The 23,551-nt window shown below is 42.7% G+C and overlaps 1 pseudogene; it reads right to left on the reverse strand.

The window, feature by feature from the left end:
• Positions 1-2,075: 2,075 nt before the first annotated feature.
• LOC103609443 lies at positions 2,076-23,502 on the reverse strand (annotated as a pseudogene).
• Positions 23,503-23,551: the final 49 nt, after the last annotated feature.

Below are 23,551 nucleotides of genomic sequence, written 5' to 3' on the forward strand. Positions count from 1 at the left end.
GTCTGTTTGGAATAATAAGGGAGTGCAGTGCCAATAACCCCAAGGTCAAGGGTTCAAATCTCTGTACAGGCCAGCTACCCCCCACCCCACACCCCCAAAAGAGATCTGTTTGGCATGCCCGCAAACACAAGCCAGATGCTTTTCCTGGTGTGCCTGAAAGCACAATGTAACCTAAAGTTGGAGGGAAGACTGGCTGTATTTTTGGTATTGAGAGAAGGTACACCAGTCTCCAAGGTGGGCATTAGTCTGGAACTGATGTGGTGGAGGACAGTTGGTCACCATCCCAGGGTGTGCTCACAGCACTCTAAGCCCTCATTGTGTTACCCTAACCCGCATCTGCCAGTGAAACCAAGAATGAACCCAGGACCCAGGGCCTGGTAGGTTCTAAAGAGTACCCTGTCTTCTCTCCAGGCCCCACACACTCTCCAGACACAGTGACAGATTTGGGTCTTCTTCAACAGCACTCAAATATTTTGTCCACCAATAGAGTGAAACACCTTTGACTATGACCTCGAATGACACTTTCTGGAATGGACCATATCCTTAAGCTATTCTTCCTATCTAGACAATTAGTCTTCTCTGGTTTGCCTTTGGTGGATGTAATCTTCACCAGGTGGTCACCAGGCCATTCCAAGTTTTCCCGGGCTCCCCGCTCAGGATTCAAAATCATCCTCAGACTTGGAAGTGGTTGTTGTACATGGTACATGATATTACAACTTCATGTGGGGCTTCATTTCTGGGTTGGGGGTTAATGAACCGGTGAGATCCATATGGGATCTCTCAACGTGCTATATAAAATAGCCAGTGAAATGGCTCAAAGCTTAGCATCCCAGCAAATAAGCCTGGATGCCTTGGTCAGAGTGATCTCAGACAACAGAATTGTTTTTTTTTACTATCTGTTGGCCAGCCAAGGGGTGGACTGCATTCCGGCCAAACTGTGTTGCATTTGGGATAATATTGCCAGCAATCAGAACAATCAGACTCCTGTGTATAGAAACAGGGGGTATGGCTGACTAAGGGATTTCAATCGGCAGCCTGGGACATCTTCCCTTACCTGATCTAAGATCCCTTGGTCCCTGGTTTTGGGGAGCGTTTCAGATTTTATTCATAGCTTTCATTTTCCTACCCATTATTCTAATTATTCTTCAGTGTCTCATACAGCAAAGCCAGAGACTAGCTTCACAATCCCTATGGATTCAACAGGTACAGGTACAAGTTTGCTGATAGAATGGAATATGGTACATAGAAGCTATCCTTTGACATCAGGAGGCAGACTGAGAGATAAGGGTTGATGTGTCTGAACACTGCTCTCCTGAAGACTGGCTTCCTAGGGAGGAAGTTGGCTTCCTGTTGAAATAAGTTGGCTTTCTGTGGGTTACAGAAACTGGTGACAACTGAGTGAAAAGAATAAACATCCTGGCAGAATGCTGATGTGGTAGAACAGAGCTAAGGTCATATGTCATGTCAAATGGCTGTATCCACAAGACTTGGACCACAGCCCAAGTCATATCAAGAGGAGGCAATGGGATGGGGGGAGGGGGAACACACACTTGACATTGTCCTATCTCTATAATTCCCTCAGTAAACTCTGTTCCAGGCTTGGTGTACATGCCGTCAGCCATCCACCTTATTTTCTTTCTTTTTTTTGTTTTTTTTGGTCTGCATTTCAAGTCTTTTCAAAACAAGATCCTAGAACACCCCAGGTTCAGGTATGCTCCTGGGCTCAGTCCATGGCTGCAGGAGTCTTGAGGAACCTTGTACACACACTTGGGTTATTCATTCACCAACTTTAAACCCCATGATAGAAGATGTGACAAAGCAGGACTCCTTCCCCCATGACATGTGCTGATTTTAGAGAAGGCAGTGAGGCTGGTGTGGAAAACACTGGAACTTTTCTTGGAACTGGGCTGTGATGAGAGGTGCCTGTCATGAACAAAATCTACTGTCTTCTCTCTGATCCTTCTCTTCCAGTTCCTGAAGATAAAGCAGAAAATAATCTTCTCTAAAGATCCTTGATAATTCCAAAAAACAAAAACACATGCTTCCAATACATTGTGCTTTCAGATACTCTAGGTTTAGTTCAGCTGGTGGGAGAGCTGATTGATCCATTAACCCCAATAGCCAGGTGAGCCCATCTCCTTGAGGAAGCCCACTTTATTCTTGGTAGTGTGAAAGGCCACCGAGAGTTGGAATGAGCACAAGAAACATGAGATCTCCTAGAAATACTTCCCGGGAAGGCAATTTCATGAACGAGGTCTTCCAAGCAAATAACACCAACCCTCTGCAGTTGTGCCTCAATCACTGTGTTGTCCATCAGAGGGACGGTCTTATTCCTGACCTTAAGATGAGTTCCCAGACAGACTTCAGATTTGGAAATCCCCAGGTCCATAAGGTTCCACTGTACACAGAATTTTTAGGCGTTTGGAGGTGACTTTGACAAAGAAGCTACTGAAAATTTTCTTCAGGCAAAGTCTTGCAATGGTTCTCTGCACCATGAACTCACCCATTAATTCTCTGGATGACTACAATAAAGGCTAAGGAATGATTGTTTGGCATTTCCAAAGCATGAGGTTTCAGTTCTAGTCATCTGAGATGCACCATGTCGCATTGCTGTCACCAGGAATTATGTAGGAATGATTCCAGTCACTTAAACTTGAGCCTTTTTCTTTTCCTCTGCTTCTTCTTTGTCAAAAGTGCCTGCTTAGCCTGGGTGGCTTTCAGGGCTTGATAAGCATTCCTATTTTTCAGGAGACTTTTTGTAACCAAAGAGATCTTTTTTTTTTTTGCTCAAGCTCTGCCATCTTCCTAGTGCTGCCTTATTTTCTTAATAATGCTCATGAAATATTTTCTTTCCCCCATCTGAATTCCTGGCATTCCAGAAACAGCCAAGACCTATCTAATGCTCTTATGAAAGAGAACAGACCTGAGTTGTTTTCCCAAATAAATAGAAAAACAGTAAAAATAGCATGGCCACATGGTATCAAAACAGATTTAACAGAGGGAAAGGACATAGGGCTGGCTGGGTCATTAGATGAATTAATAGAAAAAAGACTTTTGGGGCCAGCCCATGGCTCAGTCAAGAGAGTGTGGTGATGATAACACCAAAGCCATGGGTTTGGATCCCTACATAGGGAAGGCCAGTTAGCTCACTCGGTGAGCATGGTGCTGACAAGTGAAGGGTTGAGATCCCCTTACCAGTCATCTTTAAAAAAAAAGAAAAAAGATTTTTGCTTAATTACTTTCATATTATAGAAGTACATAAAAGGTGGTGTATTAGGCTGTTTCTGTTGCTAATAACAGAATACCTGAAACTGGGAAATTTATAAAGGAATAAAATTTATTTCTTACAGTTTTGGAGGCTGGGAATTCCAAAGACCAGAGAACACATCTGGTGAGGGCCTTGTTCTTGGTGGTGGCTCTACAGTGAGTCAGGGTGTCACATGGCAAATGGCTTGAGCAAGAGAGAGCTGACCTGCTCACTTGCTCTCTTTTTAAAGCCATCAGAATCATGCCCATTACTCCATGAATGGGTCAATCCACTCGCAAGGACACAGTCCTCAAAATCTAATCACCTCTTCAAGGCCTCAATTTTCAAACACCATAATAGGATTCCCCTTTCTCTTAACAGTTACAGTGGGGATTAAGCTTAAGTGAATCTTGGGGGAACATTGAATCCACAGCAGGTGGTATATGATAAATACAAGGACAGCATCACATGTGATATGAACAAAAGTACTTTTATAAAATTTTCCCTCAATATTTTGTTTTTGTTCTAATATGCCATAGAAGGTAGAGATACATTCTATAGAATTTCACAATTAAAATGTAAACCATTATTATCGAATCATATTGGTGGCTGCCCAACACCCATTGTCTCTCATTGACATTAGCTCACTGGATTTTCTTGAGCAAAATTAGCCAAACAGTTGAGGTGGGATTGAGCCTATCTACAGATATTGTCGTAGTACCCAATTAGCTTAAGATAAGCAGGGAGAACAGTTTAATTCCCCAGGCCTTTGTGATTGTCTTAAGAATGTATATGTGACCGGATTTGGGCCAATGAGAGGAAATAAGATGCTGGTGAATTCTGGGAAAGAGATTTCCTCTCTTTTCCAAAAAAAATTCAGAGAGAGAGGTTACTGCTTCTTATAGAAAAGAAATATGTAGCCCGGGATCCCCTGGCAGCCACCTTTTGATCATTCTGGGAGGCATGAAGCCTTTGTTTGAAGCCAATTCTAGAGAAGGTGAAGGAAGTCCAAAACAAACTACATCATTGGTAATATGGCTGAGCTGCTATATCAGGTCTCAGCTGAAGTCTAATCTATCATTGGACTTATTAATTTTGTGAGACAATACATTTTCATTATCGTTTAAGTCAATAAATGTGGCTCTTCATTGCTTGCAACTTGGAGGATCTTGACAGATGTAGCCATTGTGTTTGATGTAACGACAACACAACCACTAAAAACAGACCAAGAATAAAAGCGAGGAAGGCAAGGTCATTATGATTCAAATTTGGATGTGTGCTGTTATATCTGTGCACTATTAAAATCAAAAAATGCTTCCAAAAATGATTTAAACAAAGTTGCTTGGTAGGAAAAATTTCATATGTTATGTGCTCAACAGGCTTTTAATTTTTACATTGCTATATTTATCTAGGAAGCAAGGATGTAGGAAGTAGCTGGAGTTGTCTAGGGAGATGTGTTGAGAAGATAAAAAGTATCCCCAAACTGGGAAAAGGCCAAATTACATTGCCTAGATATCTGATAACAAACTTGAGCACTTTGTTGATAAGAGTGGAATTTTGTTGTTTGATGTGTTTGTTATCTGATTAACAGCCTTGTCTGTGAAGTTAGAATTGAACCCAAACAACTAATAAAGTCATGAGAGTTTTGCAACCTAACAATCTTTAACCAGCTTTGTGACTAGACTAACAATCTTTGACTAGGAATTTCTTTCTGGAAACTGATCTTCCAATACAGTTCTCCCACGCCTGCCTCTTTTTTTGTTAAGACCTCTCTTTTTCTCTCTCTCCCTGTCTCTCTCTCTCTCTATTTCCTTTTTTTTTTTTTTGCAGTTGGCCCATACAGGGATCTGAACCCTTGACCTTGGTGTTACAAAGCTGTGCTCTAACCAGCTGAGCCAATGAGCCAACCAAAGACCTCTCTCTCTAAAAGCCCTCTTTGTGTCAGTTTCTTTTTTGCTTTTTCTGGTTACTTTGTTAACAAGTCAAGTGTAATATTTACATGTGACTTGTGTTATATATAGAAGTTTATAAGAGTGGCTTTAACTATTCCTCCCCTCCCTGTATACATACATATGAACAATGTGACACTCTTTCCATCTAAAGGTGGAACCTATTTCTCTGCCTCTGAATTTGGACTGGCCTATGACTTGCCTTGATCAATAGAGTATGGTGGAAGTGATTTGCAACTTCCAAGCCCAGGCCTCAAGAGATCTTGCAGCTTCTTTTTTTCTGTCCTGGAATGATGCTCTGAGACCACCTTGCCTATGGGAGGATGAGAGGCCACATGGAGGAGGACTAAAGTGCCCTGGCCAACAGTAGCACCAATTGCCAGATGTGAGTAAGGCCATTTTGGGCCATCTGGCCCAGCTGACCCTCCAGCTGAATATAGCCACATGAGTGACCCTAGATGAGACCAGCCAAGGAATCACCTAACCACATCTTCCAGAATCATGAAATATCATAAATCATTGCTGTTTTAGCCATTAAGTTTTGGAGTGGTTTACTAGACAGTGTATGGGCTGAAAGGCGTGATGCCTTTCCTCACCCATCATAAGGGTCATGGATGACACTCCTATACCAAAAACACAGATTAATAAGAGAAAAGCATAACAAATTCATTTAATCAAGGTTTTACACAATATGGGAGGCTTCAGAAATGAAGACCCAAAGACTCAGGAGAAACCAACTATTTTTGTGCTTATGTTTGATAAAGAATGAACAGAGGTGTGGAAATGTGATTGGACAAAAAGTTTAAAATCTAATGATAATAGACTGAGCAAAGAAACCTGGCAAGGTCTGCCTTTCCAGACACTTCTTGATATTTCTGTGTGGCATTCCCTCCTCCTGGGTATAGGGTAGACCCCCTTCTGGAATGAGGATCTTATGACCTACTATCAGACAAGAAAAGTCAGAGAATATCTTTATGACCAGCTCCTACACAGAGAGGTGGAGAAAGGTTAGAGTAATATTTCTAGATTTTATGATTGGCTTTGGGGCAGAGTAGTTTTAATTTCTATAATCTGCTTTGAGTAAGAGGAATTCTGGTTTGAATGGCCTGCCTTGGGGGAGAAAGGGGAGCAGAAAAAAGAAGGGCAAGAGAAGGTCAAAAAAGAGACTATGCTTTTGAGCCTCCTCCAACATAGAACTTCAGTTTATAGAACTTAGCATGTCATAGAACTCAGCATGCCAAAGAGCTGAAGGGGTTATAGAAGATTCACCCCCAAATATGCCAATTTGGTATATTAATTATTTCAAGCTAAAAACACTTGAGAATCTGTAGTTGCAGAAAGGGCTATCTGACCCATCCTTTCCTACATACATGTAGCAAGCCATAAAAATTTCTTTGAGGAAGATGTCTTCCCCAAACAGGGGCAAGAAAATAACCCTTATCACAAGAGACTGGGGATTGTTGCTGCAATGGATCTGTACAAATAAACTTATGGAAGATAACCTTATCTTCCACTAGCTTTACATCCCTCTGCCATAAGAAGGGTCTTCAAAAGTTCATGGAAAAGTGCATTGTGAAAAACTATGTATGGCTTATCAATTTTTTTTGCACCAAGATAAACTCATACTAATTTGTTATAACAGGTCTGAACAGGATCTAGTTTGAGACACTAAGAAGTATAAGACATCAGTTTGAAAAGAGCCCCTATCAGAGCAACATGAATTCTGCTAAAATTGAAACAAGAAGAAACATTGATGGTGAAGCATGGGTGGAAGAATGGTGAAATCATTGATTCTTTATGTAAAGTTTACAGGGGCTGACTGCTTAGCTCAGTTGGTTAGAGTATGGTGTTGATAACACCAAGGTCAAGGGTTCGCATCCCCCTACCACCCAGATACCAAAAAGTAAAAATAAAACATAAAGAAAGAAAAGTTTATGGGGATAATGCCCCATAGAAATCAGCAGTTTACAAATTGATAAGTCATTTTAAGATGGGACAAGACAAGGGCTGGCCAGGTAGCTCAATTGGCTAGACCATGGTCTTGTAATGCCAAGATTAAAGGTTTGAATCTCTGTACTGTCTAGCTGAGACAATGTTGAAGATGAAACCTATAGTAGCAGACCATTTACATCAATTTTTGAGGAAAAATTAATCTTGTTTGAGCTCTAATTGAAGAGGACTGACAATTGACAGCAGAAACAATAGCCAACACCAAAGACATCTCAATTGGTTCACCTTACACAATTCTGACTGAAAAATTACCATTGAGCAAAATATCTGCTGCATGGATGCAAAACTGTTGCACCCAAATCAGCTGAGGACAAGAGCAGAGTTTTCAATGAAAATTTTGAGCAAGTGGAATCAAGATCCTGAAGCATTTCTTCAAAGAATTGTAACAGGATATGAAACACGGCTTTACCAGTACAATCCTGAAGACAAAACACAATCAAAGCAATGGCTACCAAGAGGTGGAAGTGTTCCAGTCAAAGCAAAAGTGGACCTGTCAAGAGCAAAGGTCATGGGAACAGTTTCTTGAGATGCTCAAGGCATTTTGCTTGCTGCCTTTCTGGAGGGCCAAAGAATGAAAACATCTGCTTATTATGAGGGTGTTTGGAGAAAGTTAGCCAAAGTTTTAGCAGAAAAACACCCAGGATACCTTCATCAGAGAGTCCTTCTCCACTGTGACAATTCTCTTGCTCATTCCTTTTGTTAAATGAGGGCAATTTTTGAGAGTTTCAATGGGAAATCATTAGGCATCCACCCTACAGTCCTGATTTGGCTCCTTGTGACTTCCTTTTCTTACCTAATCTTAAAAAATGTTTAAAGTGCACCCATTTTTCTTTGGTTAATAATATAAAAAAGATTACATTAACATGGTTAAATTCCAAGAACCCTTAGTTCTTTAGGGATGAACTAAATGGCTAGCATCATTATTTACAAAAGTGTCTTGAACTTGATGCAGCTTATGTTGAGAAATAAGGTTTGTATTTTTTATTTTTATCTTTTAATTCTGTGAAAACTTCATGGAAAAGTTTTTCCATGAAACTTTTGAAGTCCCCTGTATCTCCTAGTGACTTTCCTAGAATTTACTGCCCCTCACCCAGATATCTTTGTCCTGTTATTTTTTCACAAATGTATCATTCCTTGTCTAAAATGTATTAAAGATTTCTACTATGGTCAATTCTTTGGATCTTTACTCTCTTGTGAGGGTCCCCATATACATGTAAAATATTAGTAAAACTTTAGAGAGTGCTGTTATAACACCAAGGTCAATGGTTCAGATCCCCGTACCAGCCAGCTGCCCCTGCCCCCGAAATTAATAGAACTTGTATATTTTTCTCCTGTTAATCTTTCTTGTATCCATTTGATTCTTAGACACAGCCAAAGATCCCCCTTTGTAGTGGGTTAGAAATCTTGATTCTCCTTTGAACTTAGAATAGAATTTTTAGGTAATGCATGAATGAGCCAAGAGGCTCTTGAGTAAGGGGACAAGAGTCCACAGATAAGTTTGGCAAAAGCCATCTAATCAATTCTAATCACTGTTTAGGGATGGGCTTGTGTACTTTGACTGTTTTAGGTTGCTGGTTTGATTCCAGCTTGAATGACTATTGACTGTTTAACCTACTGATTGTTCTTAAGATATGTTAAGGAAACTGCTTGAATGCTGTTTAAATATGCTAAGGAAATTGCTATAGGAAGTATGTGGAAAAGAAAATGTTTACTGAGGACAAGCTGTTGGTGAATTAACCTAGCTTTTTACAAATTACATGATGGAATGTCACATTGTTAATTTACTGCTGTTACAAGTTTTACACTGCCTGTTTTTATGTCCTTCTTTGATGATTGAATCAACTGACTTTTCTTGTGAAACTTCCTTGTCTTGTTAATAAAGAGAAAGACTGATTTTGGATCGGGGCTGTTCCCCTGATGGGTGGCAGTCCCTCCAGGCCTCACTGATGGTACTTTGAGTGAATTCTTTCTTTCTCTTTTTTCCATCTCCATTACACAGAGGAAAGTGTAACAAAGTGGTGCCCTGTGTGAGGAGGTACACCCTTTAAGAACCAAGATGGGTAGAGGTGATTTTTAAAATCCCCACAGCACTATACTTTGAGGTATCATTTTCTGAGTCTCAACAATAGATGACTGATGCAGCTCTCCAGATCAATTCTGCTGAGAAAACTGTTTAAAATGTAAAGACATTGTAAAGCTTGGAAACTAGATATGACTAAAATCTGGAGAAGTAAGCTGCATCCACCTGGTATAACCTATTCTCTCACCTTTTGGGCTCTAAATCTCAGAGATGATAGGTTATAATGTAATCACCACACCATGAGAGTGGTCATCTGTATAAATAAAACCAGGTTTTGAATAACTTTTTTTTGTGTGTGTCTTTTTTTTTTTCTTAAAGATGACTGGTAAGGGGATCCTAACCCTTGACTTGGTATTGTCAGCACCACACTCTCCCAAGTGAGCTAACTGGCCATCCCTATATAGGGCTCTGAACCTGTGGCCTTGGTGTTATCAGCACCACACTCTCCCAAGTGAGCCACGGGCCAGCCCTATAACTTGTTGCTTCATTGTACAAAAAAGACTTGATGAGTTTTCACCAAATATGAAGGGTATGTTTACGATGGTCTGACTTGGGTAGAAGAAGCAAAAAATCTTTTTCCTCTACCCATCTTAGGTTCTCAGCTGGGGCCCTGTAAATTAGACTAACAAAAGACAGGTTAACTGTAAGAATGGAGAAATAGCTCTAACCTGCACAACTTGCTAGTATAGCTTTAACCTGCACAATTTGCTTCTGCTAACGCTTGCTAAAAATGGGGGAACATATCTAAAGGCATTTTAAGTAAAACAGCTTTTAAGAGGTCAAGAAGAGGTCAGGCAGACTTAAACACACATTCCAGGAACCAGTTGGTCCCAAGGACCAAACCAGCCCCCCCCCCTTATCTTTAGGACACCTGGCTGGACCCAGGGAAGATAAACGACTGAAAAATATATCATCTCTTATCGGGGTGCTAGCCTGTTGAGCCTAACCATAAATCTAAGGCGCCTCAGTTAATTAGCCGCTAGTCCTGTTATGAAAATCTGTCTAAAGAAACTGTATAAAAACCCTGGTGTTAAGGAACTTGGGGCCGCTTATGTCCTGAAGACAAAGCGACCCAGCATGATGAAATAAAATTCCTCTTGCTTGACTGCAGTGATCTCTTGTCTCGTGGTCTTTGTGAAGTGAGCCACCCCCGAAGTGTGGGATTTGTGCTTAGTGCACGGGTCTTACATAACAAGAGAAAAGCAAACAGAAGTTTATTAACATGTACATCACACAGACATGGAAGGACCTATAGATGAGTAACTCCAAGAGGTGCTTAGAATTTGGGATCTATATATCTAACTTAGTAGGGAAAGGGGGAGTGGGGAAGAAAGGGCACTTATGGAAAAGCAAATGACTTTTTGGGAGATAGTTGGGTTCTTAGGTGAATAGAGAAGCGATATGGTTATCTCGTGACAATGTCTGTCTGGGTGTGCTGGTGACTTGTCTTCTCCAAGAAGAGAACAGAGTTGCTCCTGGGAGGGGATTCTATTAGTCTGTTTTTGCATTGCTATAATAGAATACCTGAGACTGGGTAATTTATAAAGAACAGAGGTCTATTTGCTTGTGATTTGGGGACAGCTGCATCTAGCACAGGCCTCAGGCTGCTTTTACTCATGGTGGAAAGCAGCAGACAGCCGGTGGGTCCAAGCAGATCACATGGTAAGAGGAAGCAAGAGAGAGAGAGGGGAGGTGCCAGGGTCTTTTAAACAACAAGCTCTCATGGGAACTAATAGAGTGAGAACTCACTTACTACCCCCAGCCCCCAGGGAGAGCATTAATCCATTTATGAGGGATCACCACTGTGACTTGGCTTCCAACACTGCCACGTTGGGGATCAGATTTCCACATGAGTGCTGGGAGGACAATACATCCAAACTCCATCAGAGATTTATGACAACAGAGTTCCTTTGGGAGGCTCCACTTTTAGTAGAAATGGATTTCAGGAACTCAAATGTCTTCAGCTCAAAATAATTCTTATGGCAAGGTGACATATCTTGGGATGGCATATCCTGATCTCTTCACTTGAAATACAGGCAATGAGGAATATGTGGATTTCACCTTGGGAGGCCTTGGAGAGTACCTGTGTTGGGACTCAGAACATGATACCCCAACATTGGCACCTTGACAATTCAGAAAGCCTTGGAAGCAATAAGGTCATTCTGACCTTCCCCACCTTTCTATGTGAGAGCTGGCCATAAAGGAATTCTCTGACCTACATTACCTGAAAATAGGTCATAAGACCCTCATTCCACAGGGGTCCTGCCCTAAGCCCCGAGGCCAAGAAGAATCTGAATAGACAGGCCTTATTGCCCCCAGTTTATTACCATTAGATCAAATCCTTTTTGTCCAATCATACTTCTACATGACTGCCCATTCTTCCTCAAACCTAAGCATAAAAATACACAGTTTCTCCTGAGTCTTTGGGTCTTATGTCTGAAGACTTTCATGTCTCATAAAACTTTGTTAAAAAAATTTGTTATGCTCTTCTCTTGCTAACCTGACTTTCGTTATAGGAGTGTCAGCCATGACCCTTGTGATGGATGAGGAAAAGGTATTACCTTTTTGCCCTGACAGAAGTCAGTCATCTTCCAAATACGAGTAATTGAAATTGAGGTACAAGGAGAGGATCATGGGACTGCTGATTGGAAAAAAGTGGCCATGTGTACAGCGGATTAACCTCCACTCACCGTTCCCTCTGAAATGTACACTGCCTAAACATGGTATGTTGTATGCCATCGCTAGTAGGTATCTCTACTCAATGTTCTCATTTGTAAGAGGGAATAATACTATCTATATCATAGACTTGTTTTAAGGGTTGATGAAGAGTCTTTCCTTGACCAAATGTTAGTCAGGTTCTTCTGAATCCTCTTCTCAACTAAGTCTCAACTTTTGTTTTGTTTCATTTTTGGTTGTTTTTTTTTGTCTTGCTTCTTTTTTTTTGGCAGCTGGCTGGTATGGGGATCCGAGCCCTTGACCTTGGTGTTATCAACACGACACTCTAACCAACTGAGCTAACCAGTCAGCCCAAGTCTCAAGTTTTGGACTTCTGTGTATCACCCAATTTTAGCAAGAATCCTGCTAAGTCTGTTTAGCCAGAATCCCCTGCCCTCAGTATCTGATCACATGACTCATCATCCCCCATCCCCCAGGTGATGCCTGATCATTCTGGCCCACCTGCAGCAAGAATCCTGTTAGGTCAATTGAGCCAGAATCCCCCCTTTTCCCTGAGGTTTCCTTTTAGTAATTGTCCATTCACTGACCACCACCTGCTCCTTGGCTCTGAATTTCCACTTCTCTGTGTTGTATTTGGAATTGAGCCCATTTCTATACTGAGCTCTCTTTTCCCCGATTGCAATCATTTCTGAATAAAGTGTGTTTTTAGCCACTTTAACTACTGTCTAGATGTGGTTTTCTTGGACGGAATTAAATGAGTTGATGAAAGAAAATCACTTAGAATAGTACCTGGCACACAGTAAGCACTATATATCTTAGCTTTATTATTAATTTTGAACCTTTTATATCAGCATCTCAACTGATAAGAGTAAACACATGTCCCTGCTACTTAGGTCTAAGAAGCAGCTGCAGGTGTGGCTTATGCACCCCCTGTTTCACCTTCCTCCTTCCCTAAGTTGCTCTCCCCCCCCACCTCTTCTCTCTGCCCAAGGGCTGGAGTCTCAGCTGTTTTCCATCCCAACCCAGGCTCTGAGGGTCTACTTCTCTTGTTCTATAACAACTTCTCTCTTTCCCAAAGACATGTTGTAAGACCGGTGCACCGTGCACAAATCTCACACGTCAGGATGGCTCAGCTCACTTCACAAGGACCACGAGACAGAGACTGTTGCAATCAAGCAAGAGGATTTTATTCCAGCATGCTGGGGTCACTCAGTCTCCTGGACAGGAGCGACCCCAAGCCCTTAACACAGGAGCTTTTTATACAGTTTTTTTTGACAGACTTTTGCAACAGGATGAGTTGTATACTGCTTACTGGTTATCTGAGGTGACCTGTAGATTTATTGGTGGGCTTTAGCGGGCTGGCACACTGATAAGGAACACTGTATTTCCCAATCGTTTATCTTCCTTGTGGTCTGGCCAGGTGGCCTCTAGATAAGGAACCAGTCAGTTCCTGGAACCAGGTGGTGGTTACTCCCTTCCTGGAATTTAGTGTGCCTGGGCCTGCCTTGACTATGCCTGGACTCTACATAACCCCTTAGAAGCTGTCTTACTTAAAATGGCATTAGTTATGTTTTCTCATTTTTAGCAAGCATTAGTACAGAAGCAAATTGTGCATGTTAAAGTTATATTTTTCTCTACAACGTGATATTTTTCAGCTTCTTATTCCTTTTTCAAGGACCTTTATCTGCTATACTCCCTTTTCCCCAAGACCAAACACATTTGTCATCCTCAGAGACATGCTTGTTATCCATTCTCCTTGTGCAAAGCAGCTGGCCCTTAAATAAAATAACTAAATCCTCATGCAGCTTTAAGGAAAGAGACTTGAGAGAAGGGAGGACTGAGAAGGTATGAAGTTGGGGACTCCTTTAAATAAGGCTTCAAAGTTGAGGGTGACATGGAAAGCCAAGGATGTTATAAATATTCCATATTCCTTTCTGAGTTTTCATGACAGTTTTTTCTCCTCTCCCCAAAGCTCCTGTCCTGCGTACCACACACCAATTTTTAGCTACAGGTATATTTGCATAGAGAAACCTGAATTAACAAAAATCTATAGTTATGACCATTGTCAACACCCAGTTTCAGAAAGTCTCTGTGGAAACTGTGGGATCAGACAAAAATCTTGGCCTGCATATGGGCATGCAGCAGTGACCATGTGAAAAGCAAAGTTTATGAAAAGATATTAAAATGGATGAATATATACCAACTTAAAAAAAAAAACAATTGAAAGTGATTTTTAACAGCAGGGAATAGAAACACAAGCCAGACTGGCTTAAGTGATAAATGTATAAATTTTGACTTACATAACTGAAAAGTCTAGAAAGAGATGGGATGCAGGCACAGCTGGATCTAGGTGCTCAACTGATGTGATCAAATATTGGTTTCTCTCTCTTTCTTTTCTCCTTCCTCTTTCTTCCCTCCATTCATTTCTTGGCTGCCCATTCTTATTATTAATTCTATGATAATTTCTACACTTATTAGCCTCTGGCAATGATATGCTTACATTCCTACAGAAAGGTCTCCTTTTGCTTAGTAGTTCTCAAACAGTCCTGGATTTCAGTTTCTTTTTTTTTTTTTTTTGGCAACTGGCCAGTGTGGGGATCTGAACCCTTGACATTGGCATTACACTGCACTCTAACCAACTGAGCAAACCAGCCAGCCCTGCATTTCAGTCTTATTGGTTTGGCTTGGGTCACATGCCTATCTTCTAACTAATCACAATGGCCCAGGAGACAGAATTCTTTGGGTGGCTGGACCTCATGCACATGCCCATCCTGGAGGCAGGGGTTGGGCAGGGTGATGTTAGCCTCCACCACAACCACACATCTGAGAGTAGGAGGGAGAAGTTCCCTTGAGAGAACTGTAGTGTTCTCCCAGAGAGAGAATGGATGTCAGAATGGAAGCAAAACCAAGAGTTATCCACTGTAATTAGCTCCTGGTGATGGTATTAAGGGAGAGGGAGAGTCATTTAACTTTTTATGCTCCTTTATTCTGTTTGATTTGTTTTGTTACTACCAGCGTATGTTTCATGTAAATTTAGTTTAAAAATTCAATCAAGCTAAAACCAAAATAAAATGAAAAACAAATTGACTTCATTCATGTAGACAAGTTGTAGTTTTCTGGGTCATCGGTTTCAAAGTCTGCAAAACAGAGTAGGATGAGAGAAGTTGGGGTGAGTAATTTGGAATCCAGACTGAAAGGCAAGAGGATATGATGAAACCCTCCTTTTTGTCTGGTGACTGGAGCATGGGGTGCAATGAACAGTTTAAGGGAATTGTGCAGAGCTGGCCAGTAACTCCCCTGATCAAAAGTCCCCGATAGTGTGTATAGCTTACTTTGAAATGCATTAAAAAAATGGGTTGATGGATAGAGGAACAAACAGATAAGTTATATCATAAAGCAAGTTTAATAAAATGCTAATTTTAGAATCTAGGTGGTGAGTATACCTGGGTATTCACTGGAAAATTTGTATAACCTTTCTCTTTCAAATTTTTCATTATAAAATGCTGAGGGAGATCCCTCAATGTCTCCTCATTGCCTACAGAATAAATCAACATCTTTTATGACATTACTGAAGTCTACCCTCCCAGCCTTAACCTGGTGACCTCTTTCTAGTATAAGAGTTTCCCAAGCCAGGCTGCTTTCCCTGGAGGGAATGTGGTCAGTCTGAGGGGCTACTTAGCAATTACGGATCCAGCACATACTAACCCAGTGCTCCTGACCTACTGAGCGATTGTGGCTGCTTGAGATGGAGCCAGGCATGGTTTGCCAGTTTCATTACGATCATTCCAATTTATAAGTAGAAAAGTGGTGCTCATAAGGGTTAAATAATTGGCTTAAGTTCTCACAGCTGGGATTTAAACCCAGGGCACGTGACTCCAAAGTCCATATCCTCCTGCCAGCTAGGGCCAGAAAGCAAAGGACTGTAGGACATGGTTCATTACCTTGAGAAACTTCTGAGCTAGCAAGAGACACAAGGCATGTTTTGGTAAAAGCACAGTGACAAATTGGAAAGCTTTCAATGACAGGAGGAAGGGAAAGACAGTTATAGATCTAGGAATTCAGAAGAGGGTGTGATCACATTTGATTAGAGTGAGGTAGAGGAAATCCTCTACACTTTGGGGGACCCTAAAGTTAGTGAGAGATTTTATCTAAGGACAATTTTTTGCACAGGCAAACTAAAGTAGAGAGTAAGACATAAGTTGGATAATACAGACAAGCCATGAATTGGGAGGTTAACTTGACCTTTACTATTCATGTATTCAACAAATACCTATTGAGTTTAGATGCTGCAGGACCTGACATTCACATGGGAGGAAAGGACAGTAAACTAGTGAATGGACAGATACACAAGATAATTACAATTTGGGGTCATTTTATAATAAAAACAAATGAGGAACTGAGAGATAAAAGGGGCATGGTCTTGGAGAAGACCTGTGGTATCTAGGTTAGCAGCAAGGGTCTTTCTGCAAAGGTGAGATTTCCTGCCACTTGTGGAAGGAGTAGAAGTCAGCCATGCAAGGATCTGGAGGAAGAGCATTCCAGGCAGAGGGAACAGATATGCAAAAAGACATAAAACCTTTCAATGAAAAGAAACTGGTTCAGGGGAGACTTGCACAAGGTAAAATTGGTGAGAACCAGGTGCCAGTTCATGCAGTTTAGGCTAATGGAGTGAGACATCACTGCTGAGTTGTTATAAACAGGGTGTAGAGCTAGGACTGGTTCTGGTGCTCACAAACCTTTCACAGGCATGTCTATGAGCTAGGTAACCGGCAAAAAGGTCCTTGGAACCTTGGCTGAAGTAGGAATGGTCTTTATTCAGCACGCATATGTCTGAGAGCTAAGCAGTACAAAGAGAAACTCAGAAACTCAACTGCTACTGGCAAAGTCCAAAGAAAAACTGAAACTGAGCAGCTGCCACCAGAGTAAACATGCTCTATTTTTAGATACAAGCTCTGCCAGCCAGCTTCTGCTTCACAAAACTGAAGAACACTCAATAGCAACAAACTAGAAAGATACATTGGTGCACATGCTCAATAACTCCACCCACAAAAAACTTGTTTACAAGAAATGTGGAGGGAGCCTGACTAAATTATTCTATTTTCCCCACAAGGGGTGTGACAGGAAAAGGAGAGCACCAGGTAAAGATGGAGGCAGAGATTGGAGTTCTGCAGTCACAAGCCAAGAAACTCCTGGAGTCACCATAAGCTGGAAGAGGCAAAGAACTGATTGTGCCCTAGAGCCTCCAGAGGGAGTGTGGCCCTGCTGATACCTTGATTTTGGACTTCTGGCCTGTAGAACTGTCACCCTTCTTGTCCATTCTGTTGTAGAGCATTTAAAGAGTCAACAGAAGGTCAGAGTGGTGGGAACACAGAGAGCAGAGAACAAAGTGGCCCCAGATATGAGGTTACTGAGGAAGGCAAACCCTCCCTTGCAGAAGCCAGAGCTGCTCCAGAGAGTCTGCCTGTGATGAAGACAGAAGCCCAGTCTTTGAAATTGTCACCAGCAAAAACATCACTGTGGAAAAGATAGGATAATTTAGTCAGGCTCTCTCAGCTTAGGTCTGGTTGGGGGTGGTACAGCACATTTCTTTGTAAACAAGATGTGTGTGGGTAGAGTTAGTGCACATGTGCACCCGTGTATCTTTTTAGTTAATTGCTATTCTGTATTCTTCAGTTTGTGAAGCAGGCTGGCCGGCAGAGAGCTCGTGTCTAAAAATAGAGCATGTTTACTCTGCTAGCAGCTGCTCAGTTTTTCTTTGGACTTTGGGTGGCAGTTGAGTTTTTGAGTTTCTCTGTGGACGCTTAGCTCACAGTGTTGTGTGTGCTGAATAAAGATGACTCTTTCTTCAACAAAGGCTTCAAGGACCTTTTTGCTGGTTACCTAGGTCATAGACCTTTATGGGAAGGGTTTGTGAATGGGCTCGAGGGGTCTGTGAGCTCCAGACCCTAGCCCTAGCTCTACAATCACCTACTGAGACAAAGCTTTTTGATGGTGCCCCAGGAAGCCAAACTTGGGAGACAAGAGTTCAGAGACCTGGTCTGTAACAGCCTTGTGTTTGGAGTCCCAGGCTTTAGCCACCCAGGCTGCAAAGGCTCAGGCCTGGGAAACCCATGCTTGTGAGGCTCAGGCCAGGGCCAGCCAAACCAAGCAAATTTCTGTCATGGAGGTGGCTACTGCCTCAGTCCTGAAACAAAAACCCACAGATGAAAAGGTGCAGGTGACAAAGAAGGAAGAGAGTGCAGTCCTCCTTACCTGTCTACTCTGTTCCAGCATTCTGAGGACGTCCTGGCCTAGGTAGTTTCTTCATAATCTGCATCTTCATGCTATTCTTGATAGGGGTTCCTCTGCTCTTCCTGGATATGGTGTAATGGCTGGATTCCTTGTCCTTCCCTTGCCTAAATCTTTGTTTTTATCTTTGTTTTAGTTGAGTTAGCTAATATCTGCCTACATGTAAGTATTAAGGGTTATGTTAAAGGCTAAACAGCTGAAATGCAGCTTCTGAGTTCTGTAGCTCTGTGGTTACAAGCCTGTCAGTTTTATTTTAGCTTTCCTGTGTTAGTAGACTGGACTAAACCACGTGCTTGCTAGCGATTTCTTGTGTATCTTTAACTAGTGCTGATGGGACCCCTTAACCAAAGCTGCTAACCTAGTGTAATTTAGGTAACTCTGACTGAATACAGACAGAGCCAATAGAAATGCTTGCTGCTTACATACCCCAAGAAAGGTATATAAGACCTAGTCCTCCTTGCATAAGGGGCTCAGGGCTTTGGAATTCTAATCCCCCTGAGTCAGCTGGCTTAATAAACCTGTGTTCTCCGTCTCTCTGAGTGACTGAGTTTCCTTTTGGCTACTCCTTCCCATAACAATGGCAGCTGTTCATAGGATATGTCAGGGCAGCATGGGTGTATGGAAGAATATTGGACCCTGGATTAGTGGTATGGAGTGTAAGACTTGTGCACCGTGCACAAATCCCACATGTTGGGATGGCTCGCCTCACAAAGACCATGAGACAGAGACCATTGTAATCAAACAAGAGGAGTTTATTCCAGCATGCTGGGGTCGCTCAGTCTCCTGGACAGGAGCGGCAAAAGCGACCCCCAGCCCAAGTTACTTTTGGTTTTTATGTTTAGTTTTAAGCTAATTTTGCGGTTAGCATTTAGCATGATCAAATGACTGTCAACTTTAAAACTAGCCAATGCAAGCAAGCCTCGAGTACATAGCTAATTTTGTGGTTAGCATTCAGCAGAAGTTTTTTATCTGTCCCTTCCCCCCTCCTATTACTTTTTAAAAAACTTATAGTGACATCCTGTTAGGCACACAGGATGTTCTGCAACTGCGAGCACAGCTGGCTTGCAGAAGCTGAAATATGTGGGTTACAGCAGAGCATAAAACTTTCCACAAAAACATGTTTTTTTTTTTCCTTTTTGTCTTTTTTCATGACCAGTAACGGGATCACAACCCTCGGTGTTGCGCCTGTACCACGACCGGCAACGGGATCGCAACCCTCGGTGTCACGCCCACACCACGCTCAACCAGTGAGCGGACAGGTCTCTATATGGGATCTGAGCCCTCGGCGGGAGCGCTGCCGCGCTCCCAAGCGCCGCACTTTACCGAGTGCGCCACTGGGCTGGCCCACATAAACATGTTTTTAAGGAAGCTTTTGGGTAAGAGTCTTATCACACCTGGGTATATAGGGCAGGAAGTGTGGTTACCTGAGGAGGAGTCTCTGAGAGCTAGCCTGCTTCTCATCTACACAAGAAGGAGCTGAGAGCTGATAGCCTGTGGTTTTCTTGCTAACACAAGCACAAGCTTGTAACCACAGAGGTATAGAGTACAGAAATATTCAGCTGTTTTTATATCTTCACATTTTCCCCTTTTTCTTGTGTGTATTTCAATCATGAAATACTGTCTCCTGTTGATTTAATTCCTGATATTGTTGTTTTAACATCATAACTTGGACAGTACTAACACATTCTCTAACAAAAGCTACTAAGCGATTTAAAATGCAGGGACCAAAGGTTAGAAGCAATACTAAAATAACTAATGGTCTTAGTAGGGTAGACACGAGGGTGGTGAGCCATGGGGAGGAGTTGAACCATGACTCAAACCATCCCTGATTTTGTTCCCTTTCTTTTTTTCTTTTGGCCAGGCCTTTTCTAATTTTGGCCATGGAGTCTTTAATTACCCCTGAGTGATCAATGTAAAAACAACATTCTTCTCTTAGTGCAGTACAGAGCCCTCCCCTGCTGAAGGAATAAGAGGTCTAATCCCTTCTATTTTGTAGGACCACCTCAGAAAGAGAGGTAAGGGACTCTTGTAATTTAGTAATTGAATTTTCTATTTCTTTAATATCAGCATCTATGGCTGCCTGTAAACTTTGGTAATTTTGATGCTGAACAGCCAAAGCTGAAATTCCTGTAGCTGCCCCACCTGCTCCTAATCCTAAACCCAAAAGGACAGAGAGCGTGACAGTTATGGGTTCCCTTCTGGTTTGGTGATACCCATTATTTTTATCCCAGTATGATAGTAGTTCTTCATAGGGATGGTAAACAAGCCAAGGCAGCAACTGAACCAAGACACAGAAATCCTGGGTCTTTTAGGACTTTGAGCTAACACAGGGTGTAACCCCAGTGGCACAGGCTTACTATCCCCCTGGAGGGGGCAACAGATATGTGTCACCAGACAATTTGGTTAAGTTAAGAGTCTGGTTGCACAGTTGGCTGTGTGAGGGAGGGATTTTTCCCACACATGTTCCTTGTCCCGCAACTGCTGGCAAAGTGAGTTTGACTCTTTGTTGCTGCCAGCGACAGTCTGAAATCTTGGTTGTAGCATTAACTTTGTCTCTGAAGGCTATTTCCTCATAATATGGGGGAGCAACATTATAACAAAGCCAGCAGGAGTGAGTAGCATTGGTGTTGGTATTATTTAAGACCTTGAAGGCTTCAGAGACTAGGCAGAATAATCCAGGTTGTTTTTGAGGTTTAGGTTCAGGGGTCTGAGTTATTTCCTTTGGTGCTGTAGCCTTTGATGTTTTAGTGGAGGCTGAAGACTCTGGTTGGGTACCCGGGGGTTCTGGGGTAGTCTTTAGCTTGACCATTAGAGATCCCACTGGAGCTAAATATTTATTTGGAAGTAAGCTGGTATACTGGGTTTCTACTTTGAGCTTGATGGTAAACAACAGCCCATCATCATGTCTTTCCTTGTAGAACCTTAACCCCCATGTAAACCCTTTTTCCCACCCAGTGGCTCTTTTCCCTGGATCCGTGAAGGACACTCGGAGGGGGTGGCACCATCCTTTGCAGGCAGGGACATTTTTCCAATTTGGATTCCCTTGGCTCCCTGTCTTTTGGTGGGTATAATTAGCAGTTACCTTTATATAGTCCCAGGATGATGAGAGAGACCCCAATATGTGTCCTTTGAGGTCTTGTAGCCCCAGTTCTTACAAAAATAATCTCCTTTTCCTACACATCTGTGGTTAAGTGCCCTGTTACAGTGGAACCCCAGGCACACATAGAAGGTGAGAGCGCTCAGTATACTTCTCCTATCTCTAGTAGATCAACCCCCCCATGGATCGAGCCCGAGGCACCCTGGTGGGGAGGGGGTAGAAGGTGTTTGTGAGCATTAAAGTATCCTTCCAAATCCCAGTTGGCTGGGGCTCCCATGGATAATTTGCACACATCAGGAAACAGGTCAGGCCACCATGACCCCGAGGTGACCTTGGATGAGTTCCAGATTTTATCTCCTACTCCATTTATAACATACCAAGTTAACTTTTGGGGGGCATGTGGACTGCCAGCTCCTGGGCTCTGGGAAAAGATTTTTAGGCATAAGAAAAGCAAGAGAGTTTTCATCTTACAATATTTAGGGTGTCCAAATAATTTTCAGTTTTAAGGGGTGCTCCTTGGAACTCTGGACTCTCCAGGCGGCGCCTTCTTATCCTTGGTTCTTGGCTGGTGGTGCAGGCTTCACGTGTGAGGCATGGATCCAAGCAGTGATCCCGTCTACCTTTACAGCCGTTGGTGTTGTCAGGAGCACCAGGCAAGGTCCTTTCCAGCGAGGTTCCAGAGTCTGGGAGCAATGTCATCTTACGTAGACTGTGTCCCAGACCTGGATCTGGTGAGAAACCTTGGGGGTCCCAGGTTCATAAGCGGCCACCAGCTGCATCCAGACTTCTTTCTGCACTGCCTGCAGTCCTTTTAACCTGGCATATAAATCACTGTTACTGTGGCAAGTGGGTTCAAAGGCGTCCCCCAGTAAAGTCAAGGGGGCAGGGGTACCATAAAGAATTTCAAAGGGGGTCAGGTTGAACTGGGAGGGGGTGTTCCTAGCCCTAAACAGGGCTAAGGGAAGGAGCATCACCCAGTCTACGCCAGTCTCCATGGTTAATTTAGTCAGGGTCTCTTTTAGAGTTCTGTTCATCCTTTCTACCTGTCCTGAACTCTGGGGTCTGTAGTTACAATGTAATTTCCAATTGACCCCTAGGTATCTGGCCACTCCCTGGCTTACCTTGGCAATGAAGGCGGGCCCATTGTTGGACCCTATTACATTGGGCACCCCGAAACGTGGGAAGATTTCTTCCAGGATTTTCTTGACTATGACGGTGGCAGTTTCCTGTTTTGTTGGGAATGCTTCTACCCATCCAGAGAAGGTGTCTACAAAAACTACGAGATATTTGTAACCATATTTACCTGGCTTGATTTCTGTGAAATCTACTTCCCAGTATACTCCTGGTCTGTTTCCCCTGAGTCTTTTGCCAAGTCCCACAGTATTTTTACAGACATTTACTTTTTGACACGGTACACAATTTTTAACTATTTGTTCTGCTAACTGTCTTAGCCCTATGATGTGATATTTTGTTCTTAGGGCAGTCTGGACTAATTTGTTTACTCCCAGATGAGTCCATCGGTGCATTTGTTTAATCATGGCACGTGCTTGTTCTTGCGGCAAGATAGGCTTGCCTGACACTGCATGCCAGCGCCCTTTTTCCTGATTAAAGTGGTTATTAGAGTCCTTGAGATCACTGCTACGTCCTCAGCAGAGTATTTAAACTTGGACACCTCTAGTTTTGGGATGTTAACTAGCAGAAGAGACGTGGACCTGTGGGCTGCAGCCCTTGCTTCAGAATCAGCCAAGTTGTTTCCCCTGGCCATGGGGGAATCCCCTTTCTGGTGGCCTGGGCAGTGTATAATATTCACTTTTAGTGGTCGGTGAAGGGCCTCCAACAGGGCTATGATCCCTGCCTTGTTTTTGATTTCTTTTCCTCTAGAGGTCAGCAGACCCCTCTGTTGATAGATAGCACCATGCACATGGGCAGTGGCAAAGGCATACCTGCTGTCTGTGTAGATGTTGATTCTTTTGCCCTCTCCTAGTTCAAGGGCTTTTGTGAGGGCGATGAGTTCTGCCTTCTGAGCGGACATTCCTGCAGGTAAGGCCTGTGCCCATATCAGGTTCTGGCCATCTACTATAGCGGCTCCTGCTTTCTGCACTCCTTCTTCCAGGAAACTGCTGCTGTCAGTGAACCAGGTGGCTTCGGCGTTCATCAGAGGCTGGTCTGACAAGTCTTCCCATCATCCATGTACCTCAGCAAGC

This window comes from Galeopterus variegatus, unplaced genomic scaffold, assembly GCF_000696425.1.
Source record: "Galeopterus variegatus unplaced genomic scaffold, G_variegatus-3.0.2 Scaffold9620, whole genome shotgun sequence".
NCBI classification, from domain to species: Eukaryota; Metazoa; Chordata; class Mammalia; order Dermoptera; family Cynocephalidae; genus Galeopterus; species Galeopterus variegatus.